This window comes from Sebastes fasciatus, chromosome 8 (assembly GCF_043250625.1).
Source record: "Sebastes fasciatus isolate fSebFas1 chromosome 8, fSebFas1.pri, whole genome shotgun sequence".
Classification (NCBI taxonomy): domain Eukaryota; kingdom Metazoa; phylum Chordata; class Actinopteri; order Perciformes; family Sebastidae; genus Sebastes; species Sebastes fasciatus.
Window position 1 is genome coordinate 10,112,044 of NC_133802.1, and position 9,097 is coordinate 10,121,140.

Below are 9,097 nucleotides of genomic sequence, written 5' to 3' on the forward strand. Positions count from 1 at the left end.
GTCCGTTACCGTGGTAACCACTTCTCGCGAGAATAAAAGCATGAAACATAATACAACATCACATAAAGCTTGAACGTTGAACCGGTTTTTCTTTAGTCAGACGTTCACTCATGCTCCAGAGCATAGACTGTATAAAGATAAAAGTATATATACTCTTTATACAGTCTATATACTCCAGAGCATAGACTGTACATAAAGATAAAGGTATATAAACAGTACTATATATACAGTCTATTTGCAATAGACGAAGAATAAGGATAAGAATAAGAAAAAAAAGAAAAAGAAAAAGAAGAAGAAGAAGAAGATCATCATGTGTAACAACATGATACTTGTGTATTCTGAAATAGACAATGAACTGAACTTAGTGAGTGTAAAGTCTGTGGATCTATTAGTTACATTACCACTATAGTATTACATCATTTCCACCATAATATTCTGTAGGGATAATATGCTTAATCATACTATAACAATACTGTGTTATTACAGGATTACTATAGGCCCTCTAGTGAGTGAAACAGATTACAACATGCAGGAATACAACCTTTTTCAGCCTATAATAAAACCAAACATTTAGAGCTGAATGATGGGCAGGTTACAGCTCTATACTGCTGTTGATGCAGGCCTGACCTGCCTCCTTCATGTTCTCCTTCTTAAAGAGAGGGGGCCAGCGGAGGGACTTGGCCTCAGCTAATGACAAAACAAGCTGGGGATGATCTAATGTTTTGGCAACAAGCTGCTTTAATTAACTAAATCAGGATGACCTCAGCTCTAAGGAGAGAGGAGTGTGTTTCCCCCTCTTTCTCCACGTGCGTGCAGATGAGGATACAAAACACTTAGCACACTGTTCCCATGAGGAGAATCGTTGTTTTCTTCTGCACAGAAACCCTAGTGTTATTCCTCTGAATTAAAGAGGAGAGGCTAAACGTCTGGATGCGTGTCGATAAGAGTGAAAGTGACGCAATGAGTCACACATCAAAGAGCGGCCGAGAGCTGCGTGTGAGGCGATCAGAGCACAATTGCATTAGAACTGTTTAGTTTCTGTGGGTTTAACAGACACAGGTTCATACGAGAGACAGGATTTTATTTACTTTATGTAGAAGAAGGATAAAACGTCCAACCTGCCACCTTGATAGGCAGTATCAGCAGCTCCATATACCTGATAGAATGGAACATTGCACCACGCGCCGCTCAAATATATAGCAAACAAAATGTGTCCTTATACACCTGGTAAAATATCCTTTTCTTTTCTTCTCTTGTTTATTGGCCTATTAGTGAGTTTGGCACACATCAATCCACCAAACAGCACTTATTTCAATCAAGAATCAACAAAACGGTACAACTTGTTTTTGCCGGAGCTGATTTTGTTCCCATGGTGCTGCTGTCTTACTGAACGTGGCCTGAAGTACGGTCACCTTCATCATCATCCATCATCGTGTGTTCATTTTGACTGAAGCTCTTGGAAATTCAAGGATGTGCTTCCTGTTTCTGTGCATGGTTTATTCGTCTTTGACCATGCGTTGGCACTGATGTTCTGTGTTTGGAAAAAGTATTATTTTAGTGGATGTCATCACCCTGTTTAGTGCAATATTACTCCATCAGACTGCTCTGTTTAATATTCATTCATGACATCACATCCTTTTTCAGGCTTGAATACAGAGCAGTTTGTATATGACTGTACCAATCTGACCCCCCCAGCCCTCTGATGAGGGTCTGAGGTAGTTTGCCTTAGTCTTAGTCCGCCAACAAAATCACCCTGTCACATGCAGATTGAAACATTATGACACCCACCCACAATACTCCAATGCTTCATTTCCACTGCACGGTTCGGCTTGACTCAACTCAACTCAATTTTGGTACCAGGTCCTTTTCTCTAACCTCCTTTTTCCACTGCAGATAGTACCCCCTCCGTGTAGGAGGGATTCTCAGCTGATCGCCGTAGCGTCGCCGCATAAAACTGGCGTGACATCATCTTCAACGCGGCACCAAACAGAAGAACATCTGCACTTTGTCGATTGTATGGTGTAGTTTTGCAGGCTGCAATTTTTTTTATCTGGGCCGAGTGAATAAAAGAATTGCGCCATTCAAAGCTGGCGGGTTTGTGCAGGATGTTGCGCTAGTGATGATTCTCTCTGACCAATCAGTGGTCTGCAGTTTAACTCCACCTCGTAGTATCGACTCAGCTCGCTTCGAACCTCGACCGAGGTGGTACCAAAAACAGTACCAGGTACTATCCACAACTTCTACTAATGGAAAACCCCAAAAGGTGAGTGGAGTTGAGTAGAACCGTGCCGAACCATGCAGAGTAAATGCGGCGTAAGACTATTACATCACTTAGAAATTACGTATATGCACTCATACAAACAGACGATGAAGAAGACAATACTGCTTTTTCTCTGTTTTCTGCATAAAGCTGGCTGTCATATCGGTAAAAGAACCTCTGTTGTCAGATATCTGGAAACAAAACCTGTATTCAATCCAAATTTCAGTCCTAAAAAGAAGTGAACTAAATACAAAGTAGGTAAAGTCTGTTTTATATGTAGGAACATTGTCTGTGATGCTAAAACTGAAGCCTCATCTTTCTGAAGCAGCGCCAGCAGAAGGAGTGCAGCTTGAAATCAGACATGGCAAAGTGTGTTTTGACTCTACTTGTCACAAAAACAAAAGCTTTGGTGTCTGACTGTGTGATTGTGCCTTTATTTAGTAAGTCTGGAGCAGGGGTGTGCACTTCCTTCTGCCCTGAGTACTGTGAGGGTTGGCAGCTTCTATTTTCTCTGGTTACATAAGCGTCTTATATTTTTTATCTGCTACCTGAGGCCTGGGCATCAACATACCCCGCTACACACCCACACCGTTAAAAAGAGTACAAGTATTCTTGAACTGAAACCGCTCAGAGCACTTTGCTCATCAATTAATGTTCAGCTTCTCAAGCGTCTGCCAAAAAAACGCTCGTAATGACATTCATAAACATTGCTGCTTCCCTTCTTATGTAACTGAACAAATATTTCCCCCACAGAGTAACATATTTTCCACAATAAAGAGGCAGTGAAACAGCAGGCTGACTGTTGTTTACAGCCCCACCTGTGCTGGTTGATTGTCTTTTCAATGACTTCCAGTTAAGGGGGGAGGAAGCTCAGAAGGGCTCAGACTCTGACCCTCGGTCAAACTGCTGGACTTCAGAGAAGAGGAAATCATTCAGGGGCCCCCGGAAGACACGGCGTCATCAGCTGCTGGGGTTGTTTTTGGTTACACAGGGTGTAACATACAGTAAAGCAGGAGGTAGGCTATACGAGAAAGCTCTTACAACACCTTCTAAAGTTATTATGGTGAACTTGTTACCCAACAGCTGCCTATTACATTACATAACATTACATTCATTTTAAGTGGTGTTTCCACAGACTTTTTGATCTCTTCAGTCGCTAAATGCTCCTCTACGTATGTTCACCAGCTAGTCGCTATACAAAACTTCATGTCAATCCATCCAATAGTTATTGAATTCTTTGTGGGTTCATCATTACAAGCACCACCTTTCACATCACACTTTTCCCATGTTTAGCCGTTGCCATGTTGAGAGCCGTGTGGAGGCAATGATATGCTCTGAATTTTGTATTGAGCACCTTTAAAGAGACAGGTGCTAAAACAGAGTGTTTCAGGCAGAGGCTGAATACAGGTTTATTCAGACAGACAAGACGAGAAAAATAATGTGTATTTGAACATTAAAGCATGTAAAACATGTTCTTATAGAAACCCAAAATACAAGTATGAACCTGGAAATAAGCATATTTCCCCTTTAAGATATACATATTCACATTGATTCCTATAAGTTCTTATTATCACATCTTCATCACAGTTTCAGTGAAAAATATACATAAATACATTATGGTCTGTTAGAAATGAGCCGTAATGAACTTCCAAATGGGAATAAAAATTGACATACGTGTGAACAAACTAAGGGAAGTCTCTAGAGTAAACATGCTTTTCCCTCTGAGAGTTCTTCCTTTTTCCTCAGAACTGTGAGGGAGGACACCGTTATAACTTGTCCTGGAAATTCCTTGGAAGAAAATCTGAAATACCTCACAGCCAATAAATACATCCAGCAAACAAGAACAGCACTTCTGTGTGTTTTAGTCAGGGATATCACACTGTGAACTCTACCTTTATCTTCTTCTGTAGTCTAAATAAATTGACTCGTTTATTTTTTTTAACAATGTACCTTTAACATTTAAAAGGTTCTGCTGATGTAGCTCTTATATCAGCCTGTTCTCATTCCCAGGGCGTCAAATACCAACGATTTGTCACAGCTGTCGGCGTTTGATACCAACGCACAAGGCACCCTTTAGCGGTGGTGTGCGATGCACCGGGCTTTCCATTAACTACAATGCAAACCCATCCATCCATCCCTTATCTGTAACAGCTTGTACCATTCAGGGTCGCGGGGGGGGCTGGAGCTGAAGTGTTCGCACTGGGAAGTTGATTCACCTAAAAAAAAAATATCCTCTGAGTTACAGATGTCTCTTTCCCAATGTAAGTCTATGGGAAAAAGTATTTTTGGGCCTAATGACATCACGTGACGGACATGGAAATTGTAGTACCGCCGTTTGGCCACTACGAAAATTAACAATAATTAAAATAAGCATGGAGTACAATGTCCAGTCAGCTTCTTTTTTAGAAAACATATAATTTCCTTCTCGCCATGACCATATATGTTGATTTGTGTTGTTTTTATCGGTTCTCTCCATCAGGCGTAAGACCATTTATAGATAGATAGAGCTATTTATACGGCTGGTTTCCTGCTATTCATAGGCCGTGAGGCTGCTGCTGCTGGAGGAAGGCCTGGCCTGGATTCAGGTAGTCCATCACACCTGACAGCTCTACGTTCTAAAGTCTTCCGCTTGATTCATCCAACGTCATCTGTCGCTCCGCATCAACGCTCTGCAGCTTGCTTCACACTACTATTCGTGGAACCTCTGAGGATGCTGGAGTTAAAAAATAACAGCATTGATTTTGTTGACTTCTTATTGGAATCCACGTAAATCACATCATTTGAATTGTGTGTGAAGGATTTTTTCCTGGACACTGTTCTGTTGATGTTTATTTGACACATCATAAATCAAACACAGACCAGAGTCATTATCCAGATTTATCTCTATTGTTATGGGAATGCTACTTAACTTCAAGTGTTGAGGCGTCACTATGAGTGAGTGAATATTTACATTCAAAACTGAGAGATGAAACGGCACAAACCAGAAAATTCAAACACTGTAAGGCAAAACCAAACCAGTGATCTCGGAAAGTGGAGAAAATGTCACAAAAAATGAAAGCAAAAAAGGGGACGAACAGCGAGAGAAACACGATGGGGGTGAAGTCTCGAGCAGCAGCAGCAGAAGTCTGGTTTGCCTTGGCGCTCGTGTTAAAACGTGAGTTGCGGACGGGGCGATTGCCCGGCAGCAGACGAGACTTCCAGCGGAGCCAACCACAGCGTTCCTCTGGGTTTTATAATGGTAGTGTAATGGTAGTGTTACCTCCACTCACTGGAATGTGAGAAAAACGGAAAAACTGACACACACATATAAAGAGGCAGTTGCTAAATAACTACATTCAGTTCCCCCATGAGCTCATAATAAAGTCAACAAATTTCTACTCACATGTGGCAACAACCACTAAGACATGGACATGCTCACGTGGTTCCAAAAGACATTTACCCTACAACTCAATATACTAAATGCAAACTACAGCCAGAACACCCACACATCTCTGTCCGTTCTTTCAATGGGCTTCTCTTTAAATGGTCAATTCACACAAATGACACCAAAAACTGATTCTCTCTGACTCCTCGTCGTGTCTAACCGTGCAGACAGTTTGTTGTTATTGGCCCAGATGTCTGAGATACACTTCTGACCCGTCTGTTTCCTCCCCGGACCGCGGAGGCAAAGGGAATGTTGTTTGTGCTGCTCAAAACACTGAAACATTACATTTGAAAAAATGTGTGGCTTTCTCAAGGGTGTAATTTCTCTAAACTGTGTCCTCTTACTGTCCAGAATCCAAGAGAGAGATAAGATAAAGAGAAAAGATTAAAAAAATGTTCTCTCTGCAGTAAGCTTTACCTGCATCAGCAGTCCATGTTTTGCCTCTTAGGCAACATACAAGCTGCCGTATATTTTACTGGATGTTGTTGGGACCGTATGCAACGTTACTTGTGCTTGTTTTCTGGGTTTTAAAATTATTTTTTTTTATTTACAGTGAATACTATTCCCTTAAAAAGACAATAATTAAACAAATCAGTCAATTATAAAGTCATTAAAGGTTGTGTTCTTTGTTGTAAAGATGGAAATACATTTTATATAACATTATTTATTATTAAGTATCACATCTCCACCAAGGAATCTAAATATGATTATAGGCTTAAGTGCATTAATAATGCAGTAATTCACGTCATTTGCGTCGCCTGGCGTGAATTTACGTCTTTGCATTGTCTTTGTATGTAATTGCGTTGTGCGAAAAGGTGGAGGGGTAAAGGTCAAGGGGGATAATTTTAAGTCAGGGGATCACAGAGTTGAGACAGATGGTGATTTACCACCGTTTGGCAGCAGGTTCCCTTGCAGACACCACTGGGGTCCCAACATGCAAGTCAATAGACATAAAGACAAGAGGGGACGAGCAAAATGTTGAAATTGTGGAGGAGATTGGAGATTTAAAAAAAAAAAACTGGGTGGCAAATAAGAGAAGGAGGAAGACATGTCTCTCTTAAATGATTTATTTGAGTTGACCTGTGATTGGCCAGAGTCTCCCATCATGGCCTAGATTTTCTAAAGCCTGAAAACAGAGCCATGAGGAGGTGCAGAAGTCTAGTTATCTCTCAGAACACTTGAATTACAATATGCTGAAAGGTTATTATGGGAGTTTTGCCCAATGCTGCCAAAAACATTCTGCCTACTGCAGGTTTAAGTAAAAGAAACTGAAAACAAATCTGATGTTACTCACTGACGTAGTCTAATGCTTATTTTCCGCTCAGATATCAAAACACACACAAAAGTTCAGATGTGAAGTGCACTGCATGGTAATAAAATAACTAATTTGCCAAAACGACTGCTGAAGTCAAAGACGTGCAGCAACAGTGCAAATCTGACCCAAAGGTTACAGAAAACTCATAAATAAGATCAATTTTCCTATTTTCCATGCTTCCCTCCCTTTTCTCTTCATCCACGTCCACTTCCTTTCTTTTGCAGACAACCAGCTGCTGCCCCACACCTCCATCTGAGTGAGGGATGATCCCCAGAGAGGAAGAGAGGGGATGGAGGTAGACAAGAGGTGGAGGAAGAAGGGCAGGGAGGATGGAGGGAGGGGGCGGATGGGTGCGACTAGACGTATAGGTCAGACCTGCATGTGGGGGGGATCTTTTGTGTCGAATCCCCCTCCGTCACCACCACCACTGTTGTTATAACACACACATCTCTAATGCTCTCAGTCACACACACTCCTCTGCTGCCTTTGGGGGTCCCAGTCCAACAGACCCCCACACACACACTCATTATGGGGTTTAACCACGGACGTATGATATAGGGTTTGGGTTTAACAGCAGAGTCGGGGTCAGAGCCCAGGGGAGAGAAAACCTCCCAACTCAGACCTCCCCCCTCGACACACACGGGCCCATGGGAGGAGATCAGCCATGATCACTCTACTCTGTCATCCTCTCTCTCTCTCTCTCCAACCGGCCTCCACCTGAAATAATCCTCCATCTCTCCTTTTCCTCTATCCCTTTTATGTTTAGCTCCTTTCAGAAAGTGCTGCTTCAAACTATGCAACTTAAGCAATTAAAGAAAAGCAGGTCACACAACTTCACTTTGTATCTGCACAGCAGCAAAGCAGCTGCCATTATAGCAAACAGCAATAATGTAAAACACTGCACCTGGATACCGTTTGGTGCATTAAAAAGAAATGGCCTTGTAAACTTGTACTTTTGGGAGATTCGTAAACAACAGAGCAAAACGGCTGTTTGGTGTAAGCAAAAGAGGATTTAACAGTTTGCACCCCTTAATGAAGCATTTAATGTCATGCTCGAGGGAACTTTGACAGAAGGTCAAATAGCTGTTGATGGACACATCGAAGGGATCAAAGTTGTGATATTTGGGACAGTAAAGGACAGCCATTCTACCCAGTTGTCAATCATGCATCTTCATTCCTCAATTCAGATTATTATCCTTTATTCTTAAAGGAATACTTTGACATTTATTTGCATTCTTGCCAAGAGTTAGATGAGACTATTTAAACCACACTCATGTCTACAGTAAATATGAAGCTATAAAAGGAGACGGTTAGCTTTGCTTAGTATAAAGACTGGAACAAGACACCGAAAAGCCTCCGCAGGAATCCTCACACATGAATGGGACAAAATAATTTAACCATACTGCTCTTCTTAGACTGACCGAATGGATCAGAGTCATTCCAGGGGTTTGTCACACGCTGGAAATGTATTCACTGTTTAACAATCATACCTTTTACAGTGACTGTGTATGGGTTCAGTGCTTTTTGGGCCAGTGTGTGTCATGTGACTAATGTGGAAGTTGCAGTAGAGGGGCGAAGTATCCTCCCATTCCGGTGGACCACCATGGGACCTTATTTAGACTTATTTTAGACTGCCCATTGTTCCGAAAATACACACTCTTTGTGCAACTAACAGAAGCACATGGCTAATTATTATGCAGAATGACATCATCGGACCTTCCCGTCTCCTTGCCTTGAATGCCCTCGTTGGGTTGGTTGGTCGGTTAGGTTTAGGCATGAGGAGTGAAATTAGTTAGGTTTAGGGTAAGAATATCAGGGTAAGCCAATCAGAGGCAGAGTAGGGCGGGTCGAAACTAAGGTCCGATGGCGCCGTTTTGCATAATAATTAGCCATGTGCCTCTGTTCGGGATAAGGGGCTGTCAGGATATTTTTCAGACTATTGGGGTTTTGGATTAACAGGCCGTTGGAAATGGCATGACACTGGTAGTTTAAGGAGAGACAGACAGAGACAAATCCGTTTTTGATCCCGTTTGAATTGCTCCATGAATCACACATATGATGTTTGTCAATTAAAACATAATTTTGTAAGATCCAGAAA